The sequence below is a fragment of the Silene latifolia genome, chromosome 3 (genome assembly GCF_048544455.1).
Source record: "Silene latifolia isolate original U9 population chromosome 3, ASM4854445v1, whole genome shotgun sequence".
NCBI lineage: Eukaryota > Viridiplantae > Streptophyta > Magnoliopsida > Caryophyllales > Caryophyllaceae > Silene > Silene latifolia.
This window is the reverse complement of record NC_133528.1, coordinates 16,104,932-16,114,837: the sequence shown is the minus strand read 5'-3', so window position 1 is coordinate 16,114,837 and position 9,906 is coordinate 16,104,932.

Sequence of the window (9,906 nt, the reverse complement as noted above, 5' to 3'; positions counted from 1 at the left end):
TGAAGATGGCCCCTTAATTAGATGGATCGTACCATGGTGGCACCTGAAATCTGTCACTGGAGTATCTTCCCTGGATCCTATCCGATCTGTTCGCGTTCCTGGCTTGGAATTTATGATATGCATTTTTCCGGAGAGGTTGATGAGGCAGGTTGGATTGAAGCAGATGATTCCGAAGCTTGACACTGTTTCGCAGACTGCCGTGGCGCTTACTACTGAGAGTCGAAGAGAATGGGCCATCAAATGGGCTCAGAGGAACATTTGGTTCTTGAATTCTTCTTTCAGTGCTCTATGGGTGTCAGATTCCTATATGCAGTCCGGAGTGGTAGAGAGTGAGGAAGTGTGAACCTGTTGACTACAAGGTTCGCGAGGTGGAAAAAGAGAAGGAGAAGCATCTGACTGAGGGAGAGGAAGAACCCGGGTTTCGAGTTGATCATCCTTCGAAGAAACCGAAGACTTCTCCTGCCGTCGAGATGATGGTTGACAAGAATGGCAAAGCAAGACCACGAGAGAGACCATTGGTGATTAGGTCGGAAGTGGCGCAAGAGCGTCCGGCTCGAGGTCGTGACAAGAAGTATGATAAAAATGACAAAGGCAAAGGGAAAATGGAAGAGTAGCCTAAGTCTTTATTATTATTATTATTATTTATTATTATTATTATTATTATTATTATTGTAATAAGAAGGTGAGGTTTTTAGAATCCTAGCATATTATTTTTATTATGATTTTATTATGTAACGTATTATTATTAGGAATGAAATAAAAAAGGTTAAATGGTTATGAAACCCTTGTGATTTTCTTTTCATTATTCTTGTCGAATTTCAAATGCATTCGCAAATGTCCTTCTATTTACATTTAGAGTGTTTAAGTGGGTTGTATCCCGTGGAGGATTGCCTACGTATTCATTAAAAAAATGAAATCAAACCCTTGCGCGTAGTTCGTGTAAATGTAAAAGAATAATTGTTCTAAGCAAGAGCTTGTAATGAACTTTAGAAAATAAGCATGTGCTTTACTTACTCTGAAAACGCAATTTAGTTTATTTGATGATATGAGAATGACAAATTGTCAAAATGCAAGAGCAAGATGACATTAGCTTGATTCGGCTTGGCCAGGGGCCGTTTATTTCGTGCCACAAGAGCGACACGTGAGGTTACGCGAGGCGCGTTTTTGCTCCTATTCTAGGCGTAGTAACGTTTCAATTGGTCAAGGTTCGTTGGGTTGGCAAATTCGTTCCCGTCTAGGTCTATGATCCTAACCACACCCCCTGGAAGTATGGACTTGACTAGGAATGGTCCGGCCCAATTGGGTTTGAATTTTCCTCGTGGATCGACAGGTAAAAGAGCCCTAATTGATTTGAGGACCAAGTCTCCTTCTTTGATGTTCCTTGGCTTTACCCTTTTGTTGAAGGCTCGTTTGATACGCGCCTGATATGTTTGCACATTATGTAATGCACGTAACCTTCGTTCATCCAGGAGGATGAGTTCTTCATACCTATCCCCTTCCACTCGGCTTCTGGGATTTGACTTTCGAGTAAAATACGCAAGGATGGTATTTCCAGCTCGACTGGCTGTACGACTTCCATGTCGTAGGTCAAATAGAAAGGAGTAGCCCCACTGGGCGTCCTAACGGATGTACGGTATCCCCATAAAGCAAAGGGTATCTTGCTTGGCCAATATCTATAGTTGTCAATCATTTTCTTGAGAATTGTGACAACGTTTTTGTTTGCTGCCTCTACCGCGCCATTGGTTTGTGGTCTATATGGCGAGGAGTGGTGATGCTTGATTTTGTACTTGGCTAGCAATTGTTCAGTCTCAGCTTGGAAATGTGATCCATTGTCACTGATGATCTCATGTGGGCAACCATATCGACAGATGATATTGGTTTGTATGAACTTTGCCACGTTCTTGGCTGTAAGACTGGTGTAGGAAGCCGCTTCTACCCATTTGGTGAAATAATCGATTGCTATTAGGATGAAACAGTGACCTCCTATTCCGGCTGGAGTGATCTTGCCGATGATGTCAATTCCCCAAGCAGAAAATGGCGAGGGAGATGTCATGGTGTAAAGCAATGAGGGTGGAACATGTTGCACATTCCCGAAGATCTGGCAATTATGGCAATGTCTCACATATTTGATGCAATCAGATTCCATCGTGGTCCAATAATATCCTGAACGTGTGATTTTCTTTGCCATCATGGGTCCACTCATGTGAGGGCCACATTCTCCATCATGGACTTCTTCCATCACTTTCCGTGCCTGTGAATGATCAAGACAACGTAGGATGACACCAAGAGGTGTTCTTTTGTACAGCTCTCCTTGCATGAGGACGTATTGGGAAGCTAGCAAACGGATGGCGCGTTGTCCCCTTTTGTCCATATCTGGTGGATAGGTGCCGTTGAGTTTGAAGTTTCGGATTGCTTGGAACCAAGGCTCCTCTGTAATTTCCTCTTCATAGGTGATTTGGTGCACATAAGCTGGCTCTGATCGTCGTTCGATGCATAAAGGCATTTCTACCATGCTATCCGGCATGTTAATCAAAGATGCGAGTTTTGCAAGAGCATCCGCAAATTGATTTTCTTCTCGAGGTAGATGTAAGTAGGTTACTTGATCGAAGAATTGGGCTACTTGGTCTATTCTAGCTTGATAAGGTGCCAAGCTTTCGCTTCGGATTTTCCAGGATCCCGTAATTTGATTGATGATCAGAGAGGAATCCCCATGTACTCCAAGATTCTTGATGCCTAAGCTTACTGCCGTTTGCAATCCGATGAGACAGTCTTCGTATTCCGCAGCGTTATTTGTCACCTCGAAGTCGAGTTTGACAGAGATTGGTGTATGCTCGCCTTCAGGAGAAATGAGCAACACTCCTATTCCAAATCCTTTTAAGTTCGATGCTCCATCAAAATAGAGGTCCCAGGAGTCTACATCTGTTTGGAGTATATCCTCATCCGAAAATGACCAGGAGTCTATCGTTTGTGTATCATTGATGGGATTTTCTGCGGAGAATTCGGCAACGGCGCGCCCTTTTATGACTTTCAAAGGTACGTATTTGAGATTGAACTCAGAGAGAATCAAAGTCCATCTCGCTAGACGTCCATTGAGAACGGGTTTCTCGAAGAGGTATTTGACAGGATTCATTTTGGAGAATATTTTGACGGAGTAGCTAAGCATGTAGTGGCGTAGCTTGTTCGTTGCCCACACAAGAGCGAGGCATGTCTTCTCGAGTGGTGTGTATTTGCACTCATACTCCAAGAACTTCTTACTAAGGTAGTATATGGCTCTTTCTTCCTTTCCTACGGTTTGAGCTAGCATGGCGCCCATGGCCGTTTTAGTTACCGTGAGATATAAACCAAGAGGTTGATCTCGTTGGGGTGGCATGAGCACTGGCGGTTTGGCTAGTATTTCCTTGATTCGGTCGAAAGCCTTCTGACAGTCATCATCCCACATGGTGTGATCTGTTTTCTTTAACTTCTTGAATATGGGTTCGCAGATCATGGTGAGTTTCGATATGAATCGACTTATGTATTGTACCTTGCCTAGGAATCCCATAACTTCTTTCTCTGTTTGAGGTTGCGGCATTTCGATTAGGGCTTTGATCTTGGAAGGGTCTATTTCTATACCTCGTTGGCTAACCACGTATCCCTGGAGTTTGCCAGATGACACTCCGAATGCGCATTTCTGAGGATCGAGCCTCATGTACAACGTTGTACTTCCGTAGCCTTCAGAAGAATTTGTGAAGGTTCACAATATGTCCCTCTCTTTACTTGGACTTGAAAATCATGTCATCTACGTATACCTCAACTTCTTTATGCATCATGTCATGTAAGAGCGTAGTTGCGGTGCGTTGGTATGTAGCTCCGGCGTTGATTAACCCAAACGGCATGACCGTGTAGCAATAGGTTCCCCATTGAGTGATAAAGGCGGTCTTATGCATGTCTTCTAAGGCCATCTTGATCTGGTTATATCCCGCGTATCCGTCCATGAAGGATAGTAACGCGTGATTCGCCGTATTGTCTACCAATATGTCGATATGTGGTAGGGGAAAGTCATCTTTAGGGCTTGCTTTGTTTAAGTCTCTAAAATCAACACAAACCGGATTCTCCCATCCTTTTTGGGTACGGGTACTATGTTTGCTACCCAGTCTGAGTACTCGGAAACTTTGATGAACCTAGCTTTGAATTGTTTATCGACTTCTTCTTTGATCTTGAGAGCCCATTCTGTCCTCATTCGACGAAGCTTCTGTTTCACGGATTTGAAACCTGGTTTGATTGGGATTCTATGCTCTGCAATGTCCCTGTCGATCCCTGGCATATCTTTGTAGGACCAAGCAAAAACGTCCTTGAACTCGTGTAGGAGGTCTATGAAACTGGCCCTTTCGGTGGGGCTCAAAGTTGTCCATATCCTGAGTTCTTGGGGTTCTAGTTCAGTTCCTACGTTGATGGGTTCAGTATTTTCTATCACTGGCCCCCCTTCCCCTTCTTGTAGTATTTCTTTGGCTATGTAGGGAGGTATTTCGATTGAGTCAGGGTCTGGGTCATTCTCATTATCATCGTAAATAGAATTGCATTCAAGATAACACGAAGAGTATGCAGAACCTGATTTATTCATATTAAGATTTGAGAAAAGTTGAAACAAAGAAGCCATTTGATCTGTGGTCAGTGGCGGTAAAGGGACAGCGGTTGGGACATTTCCCGAACTACTGTTGGTATTAGACACTAGGCTAGGAGAAACGAGGGGAGTGGGAATGACGACAGGAGAAGACTCTCTAGGAACTTCTCTAGACTCCGACTCTGACTCCGACTCTGACTCTGACTCGAATTCATCGTCTTCTGGTTCTCGTTTGAACATCTCTCCTTCTCCAGTAGTGAGCTTGAAGGGTCTTCCTTGGTTGTTTGTCCATTTGATCGATTTTCTCCATCCTTTCTGCTGATTGGCATTGATTTATGTGTCCAGTGTGGCAATGATCTCATTTATGATGCTTTCGGCGCTCTTGATTAAGGGAAGATCCTGGAGGTAGACATCCCCCTCATTATCTGTCCATATCCCGTTGATCACCTCTTCTTTTGGGGAGATAAGATGTGAGCAATCTAAGATAGATTCGTCACTTGTGATCATCAGAACTCCAAGAGGATTCTGAGTGTTGTTAGGCTTACCTCTAGGTGGTATTGGTAGGTGACCGTCTTCAATCATATCTTGAAGTACATTTTTCAGTTTGTAGCATTTTTCTGTATCATGTCCCTTACCTCTATGGTATTCGCAGTACGAATTCTCATCCCAGAACTTGGATTTCTTTTCTGGTTCGGGTGTAGGGCCTATGGGTTGAAGTTTACCCTGTTTCATCAACCTTTTCATAGCGTTGGAATACGTGTCCCCTAAATTTGTGAATTTCCTTGGAGGGGTACTTTTCTTAGATGGCTCGAGGAGGTTAACTTCATCAGTCTTGCTAGTAGAGCCGTAAGAACGACTTGTTGAGCCTTGATACCCACGACCTATAGTTTTGGACAAGAGCCCTTTACGAATGTCATCTTCGATCCTTGTCCCCAGTACGGTCAAGTCTTTGAAAGTCTTGATGTTTTGATACCTCAAATGATTTTCATAGATAGGCTTTAGGTTGTCCACGAATTTCTCCACAAGGGTAGCCTCATCCGGACGTTCAACAAGTTGAGTACTAGTCTTCCTCCACCGACTTAGGAAATCGGTGAAACCTTCTTTGTCATTTTGGGTAAGAACCTCTAAAGTGCGCATGTTGACTTGGATTTCGGCATTATCCGCATATTGTTTAGCAAACTCGATTGCGGCGTCGTCCCAAGTAGCGATTTTCTTGTGTTCTAGTGAGTAGAACCATTGTTTTGGAATAGTGTCAAGAGATGAAGGAAAGATCCTTAAGAAAATCTTGGGTTTAATGCCTTTGATAGACATGTAATCCTTGAAAGCGCGGATATGGTTCAAAGGGTTATCATGCCCCTTGAATTTAGGGATATCCGTCATGTTGAAGTTGGTTGGCAACTTGGAACTCACAGCCTCATACTTGCGATTATTCTCCCTATAAATGTCATCCCCTTTAAGATAAATCAATTGCTCCTCTAAGTATTGGAGTCGTTTCTCAGCTGCAGTCATACCCATGGGAGGGTTTTCGTCCCCAAAGTCGTTCACGAAGTCATCGGCGATTTCACTTTCCCGAGGAGGCATCCTCGTTTCTACAGCATATATTCGGCCCTCAATGGTGTCAAGGCGATCATACACTTGGTCTTGAGTAACTTGTAGACGAGCTAACGTGGCTAGGATTTGATCATTACCATTCTGGAGTTGGTTGAAGTTCACGTCGCTTGTTTCAGGCATCTTGGAAAATGAATAAGAGATCGACGACGAATCAAAATACGATCGACCACTCTAGCACACTTACTCGAAAAGAAATGTTCCGACTCGTGAAGTGGGAGTGTGCCACTTGTGTCAGTGAGTTTTGAGGAAATGACAGTTTGAAAAAAAATGTTGGTCCTAGTCAACTTTAGTGTGGTTGTAGGAGTGGACTCGAAGTGAGGTTTTGAAATGGGCTTTGAGGCCCGAATTTTGACTCGATAATTGGACAGAGTTTCGACTTGTTTTGCGCTAATATTAGGCCCAAATTTCGAAATTTTATATCTTAAAAGAAATTTTGATTTTACAGAAAAATCGTCATGGTTTTGTTTAGAAAATGGTGATCACGTATGGTACAAACAATATACAAGCATTATAACGGGATCCTGAGTGCATTTAAATGGGTTTTGGTTTAAAGGGTGGGTTGCCATACCGAACAATCAAACACGAAGTCTGTGGAGAGGCTCGTACCAAACAAGAGTAAGGCCGATTCCTAGTCCATTTCCTCAAGTAGTGAAAGTCCTTAATACAAACAAGAGTAAGTACCATGGTATGGATGACGTCAATCGCTATCCATCCTCAGGCCCAAATAAGAATTAGGACAGTCTAGACGGGACGATTGGTCGAATGGGTTGGGTTGGGCCTAGGAAGGCCGAATAAACGATCTAGGAAGACCGAGTTATGAAAACCGACAATTGTCTTGTACAAACTATTCCTTAACCTTGTTCAAGTTTTACCCTTTTGGCTACACGTAAGTGTATTATCCCCAGCGGAGTCGCCAAACTGTGGACATGGGCCACGGGGGCGCTTGGGAAACAAGCGTTTGCATTTGTGGAGTCGCCACCAATTTATTGTGGAAAATTGGAAACCGTTCGAATACCTCGTGTCATGTCAAGACACAAAGTAGTGACATGAACACCAAGAACTCGTTACCCTTAGCATTCTATGTTTAGAATGACTCTCGTGGATGCCAATGAACACGGATGTTCACAGTGATCTGGAGTAAGGGGTGAGGGTACGTATTAGGAAGCTCTTTTGATCGAACACCTAATCCCGCCCGCCTCGATAGCGGCCTCTACTAATGATTAGGGAAATTATACATACTTGATATATTGTCGATTATATGCATGCAATGCTACATCCAACGTTTTAATTCTAACATGCGAAGAATTAGACTAAGTCGGTGAACAAGTAATTTAACATAAAATAAATGTCAAAGTCGGGATTTAAGTTCAATTACATGTGAAGGCACACAAAGAAATATAATAAAGAAAATTACAATGATAATACAATAAAGAAAATTACAATAATTACATTGGGTTAATTGATTCATGTCGAAAATACTTCTAAAACGGATAATTGTGAGAAAAGAAATAAATAAACAAATTAACGAACAAGAATTAGGGTGATAATAAGAATAGTAGTTAATTAATACGTAAGCTAAAACTAGGTCAAAGCAAGATGGGAGTTCGAGAGATTGAATCAACCAGAAAGGCGCAGAGAGCCGCGCCCTGGAAGAGGCGCGCGATTCTTTGCCGATCTTCCTTGTTCGATTCTGGCCCCGTCGTGAGCCGGAATTGCAAATCGTTAATGTTCATTGGTGATTTTAAGGCTTGATTAATGTTATTTACTCGGATGGAAGTGATTAATAGATTATTTACATGTGAATAACAGTCATGAAAGAAATAAACATGGATGAAAGCTAATTAAAACGAATATTTACAAGATTTAATAAGGGTTAATTAGTGAATTGAACAAACTAATTAGGTTAAATATGATGGATTGATGATGGCCTAATGACGAACATGGTAATAAACAGGTGAGAAATATATCAAAGGTCGAATTCCAGAAACTCAACATGAATGAATCGAATTCCTACAACCCGGTTTGACTTTAATGACGAAAACCCGCAAATATTGATTATTTGGGATTTGAGTCGGGAACTAATGATAAATTATATGTTAACGATGATGAGCAATATGTTAAATTATCACGTGAACGAAATAAGAATAAACAAAGACGAAAGAAAACAAAAGGATGACAAACCAGCAGAGGACGAAGGAAGAAGAAGAGAAGCAGGAATGGCGGCAACCTCAGGAAGAGGCGCAGCAAGTGCTGCGTCCTTTCCAAGAGGCGCAGCAGTTGCTGCGTCCCTTCTCGACGTCTGTCTCCTGTTAATCCGTAAAAAGGGATTTAAACAAAGGGTTTTAGAAATCGGTTTTAATTGTATTTTCGACATAAACCTTACAATATGATTACAACAATAAAACAACAATAAACAAAAGAGAGATTTACACCCTCAGACTTACATGTTTGACGAAACGAGATGAACTAAGTTAACGTTTAGTGATGCTCGACTCGAATGTAGACGAAAGTGCCCTCGTAAGAGGAAAAAGACTAAGATTGATTAAAGTAGATTATGGTGGAGTAGGTCAAATTGGTCGATCATGCAAAACGAGGCTGGTACTCAGAAAGATCCGAGCTTACGTGGTCGAAATTTCAAGCACGTAGACGCCAAAAAGTAAGAACGTGGTCTAGAATACAAAGGGAGAAGAGAAGGGCAGACACTCGCGTGAGAAATATGAGAGACCGAAGGTCTCTATTTATACTAATCACGTGGAGGAAGTAGGGTTTTCGGAGAAACTTTGGAAGTGAATCTCGAAAAGATATGAAAAGATACGAAAAATACGCAGAAAAGGACTTGGGAAGAGGCGCAACAAGCACTGCGTCTCTTGGAAGAGGCGCAACACCTGCTGCGTCCTTTCCCAAGTGGTTTCCTCCTGCGGAAGAAAGATTTTCGTGTTTAGTTTATGGAATAACGGAATAATTTTGTTTTCCTTAATATTTTGTGTGAATATTACGGGAAATTGTTTGCCAAAGATTAAAAGATTTATAAAATATGGAATAGAAATATCCGGAACATTCCAGAACATTCTGACTCGTTTTCAGAAAATGAAGACGGTTTTATGCCCGGACTCCAAATGTACTCTAATTACTGCCAAAACGACCGTATCGGCACGTAGATGACAATTAAGAGGTAGACATAAATGTTTGAGCGATCACTTGATGATAAACTTACGAACTGTCACAAATCGTTCCGCGTACCAAACATGCGGCCCAATCATCACCGGGTGGTTTGCGGGAGGTGCAAAAATGAGGTATCTACACTACTATGTGATGGGTTTGAGCTGGTGTTGGTATACTTTTTCATTGTGTCCTTTGGTTTTACATCGAGGACGAGTAAAAGTTCAAGCATGGGGAATTTGATACGACTCATTTAGTCGTAGTTATTTGGAGCGAATTAGTATGGTTTTGACGGTTTGAAGTAGTATTATGGAGCTTAATTGCACGTTATTTGTTAGTGAACTTTGGTTCGCTATTGGGCCGGTTTTACAAGTTTAAAACAGAGTCCAAGTCCGAGGAGAGATGGGCCCGGATACCTATGGAGAAACCTGAGACGTGTGCGCTTAAGGTGCGCTAATTGAGCGCGCATAAATCAAAAGAAAAGGGATGCGGCAGTAGCTATTGCATGACCTGTGTTCAACCTGTATTCGAGCTGT